This window comes from Triticum aestivum, chromosome 2A (assembly GCF_018294505.1).
Source record: "Triticum aestivum cultivar Chinese Spring chromosome 2A, IWGSC CS RefSeq v2.1, whole genome shotgun sequence".
NCBI classification, from domain to species: Eukaryota; Viridiplantae; Streptophyta; class Magnoliopsida; order Poales; family Poaceae; genus Triticum; species Triticum aestivum.
In genome coordinates this window covers 686,569,977-686,577,601 of record NC_057797.1, presented here as the reverse complement: position 1 = coordinate 686,577,601, position 7,625 = coordinate 686,569,977, and positions in this window count along the sequence as shown.

Here is a 7,625-nt window from a genome sequence, read left to right as displayed (position 1 = left end):
CACCATCCTTTGGCACTTGAAAACTTGTTGCTCCACTGCTTCGAGCCTCGTCTCCATGCTTCTGGTCCCCTTTGGTCCCTCTTCATCGCGGATGTGCAGCAACCCATCACGCATCTCAATGGTTTGAGGGTGTCGTAACACCTCCGCGAGGTAAGGGTTGATGACCTTCTCGAAGAACTTGTCCTTGGAGGCGCTTGGGGCCATCATGATAACCTAGATTTGTCAGAAAAACAGCTCGAAACAAGAATAGGAGATTTTTGCGTGATACGGGAGTCAAAACCTTCGGGAGAATATATAATGAATTTTTACCGACCAAAATACGTAACGTGCAAGAGAACGGAGTCCAGAAGGCACACGAGGCGCTCACGAGGTAGGGGGGCGCGCCCAGGGGGGTAGGGCGCGCCCACCACCCTCGTGGGGCCCTCATGTCCTTCTCGGACTGCTACTTATTTTTCTATATTTCTAAATATTCCAAAACGGAGAAATATTGCCTTAAAAATTGTTTTGGAGTCGGTTTACTTATCGTACCACATACCTATTCCCTTTCGGAGTCTGAAACGTTCCGGAAAGTGTCCCTTATGTATTCCTCCGGGGTTACGGTTTCAATAATATTGGTTTCAACATTTATGGGATTACCTGAGATATAATGTTTGATTCTTTGACCGTTTACCACCTTCGGATTTGTGCCTTCGAAGTTGTTGATTTTTATGGCACCGGAACGATAGACCTCCTCGATAACATAGGAGCCTTCCCATTTAGAGAGAAGTTTTCCTGCAAAAAATCTTAAATGAGAGTGCTATAGCAATACATAATCACCTACATTAAACTCACGCTTTTGTATCCTTTTGTCATGCCATCTTTTAACTTTTTCTTTAAATAACTTAGCATTTTCATATGCTTGGGTTCTCCATACATCAAGTGAGCTAATATCAAATAACCTCTTCTCACCGGCAAGTTTGAAGTCATAGTTGAGCTCTTTAATAGCCCAATATGCCTTATCTTCTAGTTCGAGAGGTAAGTGACATGCTTTTCCATATACCATTTTGTTGGGGAACGTAGTAATTTCAAAAAATTTCCTACGCACACGCAAGATCATGGTGATGCATAGCAATGAGAGGGGAGAGTGTTGTCTACGTACCCTCGTAGACCGGAAGCGGAAGCGTTAGCACAACGCGGTTGATGTAGTCGTACGTCTTCACGGCCCGACCGATCAAGCACCGAAACTACGGCACCTCCGAGTTCTAGCACACGTTCAGCTTGATGACGATCCCCGGACTCCGATCCAGCAGAATGTCGGGGAAGAGTTCCGTCAGCACAATGGCGTGGTGACGATCTTGATGTTCTACCGTCGCAGGGCTTCGCCTAAGCACCGCTACAATATTATCGAGGATTATGGTGGAGGAGGGCACCGCACACGGCTAATAGATCTCACGGATCAATTGTTGTGTCTAGAGGTGCCCCCCTACCCCCGTATATAAAGGAGCAAGGGGGAGGGGCGGCCGGCCAGGAGGAGGCACGCCAGGGAGGAGTCCTACTCCTACTGGGAGTAGGACTCCCTCCTTTCCTTGTCCAACTAGGAGAGGGGGAAGGAAGGGAGAGAGGAGAGAAAGGAAAGGGGGGCCGCCCCTCCCTCCTTGTCCAATTCGGACTAGAGGGGGAGGGGGTGCGCAGCCTGCCCTGGCCGCCCCTCCTCTGCTCCACTTTTGGGCCCATGAGGCCCATTAACCCCTGTGGGGGGGGGGGGGGTCCGGTAACCCCCGGTACTCCGTTTTATATCCGATAACTCCCGGAACCATTCATGTGTCCGAATATAGTCGTCCAATATATCAATCTTTATGTCTCAACTATTTCGAGACTCCTCGTTATGTCCGTGATCACATCCGGGACTCCAAACAACCTTCGGTACATCAAAATATATAAACTCATAATGAAATTGTCATCGTAACGTTAAGCGTGCGGACCCTACGGGTTCGAGAACAATGTAGACATGACCGAGACACATCTCCGGTCAATAACCAATAGCGGAACCTGGATGCTCATATTGGCTCCTAAATATTCTACGAAGATCTTTTATCGGTCAGACCGCATAACAACATACATTGTTCCCTTTGTCATCGGTATGTTACTTGCCCGAGATTTGATCGTCGGTATCTCAATACCTAGTTCAATCTCATTACCGGCAAGTCTCTTTACTCGTTCCATAATACATCATCCCGCAACTAACTTATAGTTGCAATGCTTGCAAGGCTTATGTGATGTGCATTACCGAGAGGGCCCAGAGATACCTCTCCGACAATCGGAGTGACAAATCCTAATCTTGAAATATGCCAACCCAACAAGTACCTTCAGAGACACCTGTAGAGCACCTTTATAATCACCCAGTTACGTTGTGACGTTTGGTAGCACACAAAGTGTTCCTCTGGTAAACGGGAGTTGCATAATCTCATAGTCATAGGAACATGTATAAGTCATGAAGAAAGCAATAGCAACAAACTAAACGATCAAGTGCTAAGCTAACGAAATAGGTCAAGTCAATCACATCATTCTCCTAATGATGTGATCCCGTTAATAAAATGACAACTCATGTCTATGGTTAGGAAACATAACTATCTTTGATCAACGAGCTAGTCAAGTAGAGGCATACTAGTGACACTATATTTGTCTATGTATTCACACATGTATTATGTTTCCGGTTAATACAATTCTAGCATGAATAATAAACATTGATCATGATATAAGGAAATAAATAATAACTTTATTATTGCCTCTAGGACATATTTCCTTCAGTCTCCCACTTGCACTAGAGTCAATAATCTAGATTACACAGTAATGATTCTAACACCCATGGAGCCTTGGTGCTGATCATGTTTTGCTCGTGGAAGAGGCTTAGTCAGCGGGTCTGCAACATTCAGATCCGTATGTATCTTGCAAATTTCTATGTCTCCCACTTGGACTAAATCCCGAATGGAATTGAAGCGTCTCTTGATGTGCTTGGTTCTCTTGTGAAATTTGGATTCCTTTGCCAAGGCAATTGCACCAGTATTGTCACAAAAGATTTTCATTGGACCCGATGCACTAGGTATGACACCTAGATCGGATATGAACTCCTTCATCCAGACTCCTTCATTTGCTGCTTCCGAAGCAGCTATGTACTCTACTTCACATGTAGATCCTGCCACGACGCTTTGTTTAGAATGAAGGAAATATGCCCTAGAGGCAATAATAATGTTATTATTTTATTTCCTTATATCATGATAAATGTTTATTATTCATGCTAGAATTGTATTATCCGGAAACATAATACTTGTGTGAATACATAGACAAACTAAACGTCACTAGTATGCCTCTACTTGACTAGCTCGTTAATCAAAGATGGTTATGTTTCCTAACCATAGACATGTGTTGTCATTTGATTAACGGGATCACATTATTAGGATAATGATGTAATTGACATGACCCATTCCATTAGCTTAGCACCCAATCGTTTAGTATGTTGCTATTGCTTTCTTCATGACTTATACATGTTCCTATGACTATGAGATTATGCAACTCCCGTTTGCCGGAGGAACACTTTGTGTGCTACCAAACGTCACAACGTAACTGGGTGATTATAAAGGAGCTCTACAGGTGTCTCCAAAGGTAAATGTTGGGTTGGCATATTACGAGTTAGGATTTGTCACTCCGATTGTCGGAGAGGTATCTCTGGGCCCTCTCGGTAATGCACATCACATAAGCCTTGCAAGCACTGCAACTAATGAGTTAGTTGTGAAATGATGTATTACGAAACGAGTAAAGAGACTTTCCGGTAACGAGATTGAACTAGGTATTGAGATACCGACGATCGAACCTCGGGCAAGTAACATACCGATGACAAAGGGAAAAACTTATGTTGTTATGCGGTCTGACCGATAAAGATCTTCGTAGAATATGTGGGAGCCAATATGGGCATCCAGGTTCCGCTATTGGTTATTGACCGGAGACGTGTCTCGGTCATGTCTACATTGTTCTTGAACCCGTAGGGTCCGCACGTTTAAGGTTTCGATGACATTTATATTATGAGTTTATGAGTTTTGATGTACCGAAGTTAGTTCGGAATCCCAGATGTGATCACGGACATGACGAGGAGTCTCGAAATGGCCGAGACATAAAGATTGATATATTGGAAGCCTATGTTTGGACATCGGAAGTGTTCCGGGTGAAATTGACATTTTACCGGAGTACCGGGAGGTTATCGGAACCCCCCGGTAACCTAATGGGCCTTAATGGGCCTAGTGGAGGAAGAGGAGAGGAGGCCTAGGGGCTGCCGCGCGCCCCTCCCCCCCCACGTCCGAATTGGACAAGGGGGGGGGGCGGCGCCCCCCCTTTCCTTTCTTCCCTCTCCTCCTTCCCCTCCAAGTCCTAATCCAACTAGGGAAAAGGGAGGGGAGTCCTACTCCCGGTAGGAGTAGGACTCCTCCTGCGCGCCTCCTCCTAGGGACCGCCGCACCCCCCTTGGCTCCTTTATATACGGGGGCAGGGGGCACCCCTAGACACACAAGTTGATCTCTAAGATCGTTCTCTTAACCGTGTGCGGTGCCACCTTCCACCATAGTCCTCGATAATATTGTAGTGGTGCTTAGGCGAAGCCCTGCGGCAATTGAACATCAAGATCATCACCACGCCGTCGTGCTGATGGAACTCTTCCCTGACACTTTGCTGGATCGGAGTCCGGGGATCATCATCGAGCTGAACGTGTGCTAGAAATCGGAGGTGTCGTAGTTTCGGTGCTTGATCAGTCGGGCCGTGAAGACGTACGACTACATCAACCGCGTTGTCATAACGCTTCCGCTGTCGGTCTACAAGGGTACGTAGATCACACTCTCCCCTCTCGTTGCTGTGCATCACCATGATCTTGCGTGTGCGTAGGAATTTTTTTGAAATTACTACGTTCCCCAACAGTGGCATCCGAGCCAGGTTTTATACGTTGATGCTATATGCACGAGTAGAACACAAGTGAGTTGTGGGCGATATAAGTCATACTGCTTACTAGCATGTCATACTTTGGTTCGGCGGTATTGTTGGATGAAGCGGCCCAGACCGACATTACGCGTACGCTTACGCGAGACTGGTTCTACCGACGTGCTTTGCACACAGGTGGCTGGCGGGTGTCAGTTTCTCCAATTTTAGTTGAACCAAGTGTGGCTACGCCCGGTCCTTGTGAAGGTTAAAACAACACCAACTTGACAAACTATCGTTATGGTTTTGATGCGTAGGTAAGATTGGTTCTTGCTTAAGCCCGTAGCAGCCACGTAAAACTTGCAACAACAAAGTAGAGGACGTCTAACTTGTTTCTGCAGGGCATGTTGTGATGCGATATGGTCAAGAAATGATGCTAAATTTTATTGTATGAGATGATCATGTTTTGTAACCGAGTTATCGGCAACTGGCAGGAGCCATATGGTTGTCGCTTTATTGTATGCAATGCAATTGCACTGTAATGCTTTACTTTATCACTAAGCGGTAGCGATAGTCGTGGAAGCATAAGATTGGCGAGACGACAATGATGCTACGATGGTGATCAAGGTGTCGCGCCGGTGACGATTGTGATCATGACGGTGCTTCGAAGATGGAGATCACAAGCACAAGATGATGATGGCCATATCATATCACTTATATTGATTGCATGTGATGTTTATCTTTTATGCATCTTATCTTGCTTTGATTAACGGTAGCATTTTAAGATGATCTCTCACTAATTATTAAGAAGTGTTCTCCCTGAGTATGCACCGTTGTGAAAGTTCTTCGTGCTGAGACACCACGTGATGATCGGGTGTGATAGGCTCTACGTTCAAATACAACGGGTGCAAAACAGTTGCACACGCGGAATACTCAGGTTATACTTGACGAGCCAATCATATACAGATATGGCCTCGGAACATGGAGACCGAAAGGTCGAGAGTGAATCGTATAGTAGATATGATCAACATAGTGATGTTCACCAATGAAACTACTCCATCTCACGTGATGATCGGACATGGTTTAGTTGATTTGGATCACGTGATCACTTAGAGGATTAGAGGGATGTCTATCTAAGTGGGAGTTCTTTAGTAATATGATTAATTGAACTTAAATTTATCATGAACTTAGTACCTGATAGTATCTTGCTTGTTTATGTTTGATTGTAGATAGATGGCCCGTGTTGTTGTTTTGTTGAATTTTAATGCGTTCCTTGAGAAAGCAAAGTTGAAAGATGATGGTAGCAATTACACGGACTGGGTCCGTAACTTGAGGATTATCCTCATTGCTACACAGAAGAATTACGTCCTGGAAGCACCGCTGGGTGCCAGGCCTGCTGCTGGAGCAACACCAGATGTTATGAACGTCTGGTAGAGCAAAGCTGATGACTACTCGATAGTTCAGTGTGCCATGTTTTACGGCTTAGAATCGGGACTTCAACGACGTTTTGAACGTCATGGAGCATATGAGATGTTCCAGGAGTTGAAGTTAATATTTCAAGCAAATGTCCGGATTGAGAGATATGAAGTCTCCAATAAGTTCTATAGTTGCAAGATGGAGGAGAATAGTTCTGTCAGTGAGCATATACTCAAAATGTCTGGGTATAATAATCACTTGATTCAATTGGGAGTTAATCTTCCAGATGATTGCGTCATTGACAGAATTCTCCAATCACTGCCACCTAGCTACAAGAGCTTCGTGATGAACTATAATATGCAAGGGATGAATAAGACTATTCCCGAGCTCTTCGCAATGCTGAGAGCTGCGGAGGTAGAAATCAAGAAGGAGCATCAAGTGTTGATGGTCAACAAGACCACTAGTTTCAAGAAAAAAAGGCTCAAGAGAAGAAACCCAAATCTGGACCTAAGCCTGAAACTGAGTGCTTCTACTGCAAGCAGACTGGTCACTGGAAGCGGAACTGCCCCGAGTATTTGGCGGATAAGAAGGATGGCAAGGTGAACAAAGGTATATACGATATACATGTTATTGATGTGTACCTTACTAATGCTCGCAGTAGCACCTGGGTTTTTGATACTAGTTCTGTTGCTAATATTTGCAACTCGAAACATGGACTATGGATTAAGCGAAGATTGGCTAAGGACGAGGTGACGATGCGCGTGGGAGACTGAAGGAAATATGCCCTAGAGGCAATAATAATGTTATTATTTTATTTCCTTATATCATGATAAATGTTTATTATTCATGCTAGAATTGTATTATCCGGAAACATAATACTTGTGTGAATACATAGACAAACTAAACGTCACTAGTATGCCTCTACTTGACTAGCTCGTTAATCAAAGATGGTTATGTTTCCTAACCATAGACATGTGTTGTCATTTGATTAACGGGATCACATTATTAGGAGAATGATGTGATTGACATGACCCATTCCATTAGCTTAGCACCCGATCATTTAGTATGTTGCTATTGCTTTCTTCATGACTTATACATGTTCCTATGACTATGAGATTATGCAACTCCCGTTTGCCGGAGGAACACTTTGTGTGCTACCAAACGTCACAACGTAACTGGGTGATTATAAAGGAGCTCTACAGGTGTCTCCAAAGGTAAATGTTGGGTTGGCGTATTTCGAGATTAGGATTTGTCACTCCGATTGTCGGAGAGGT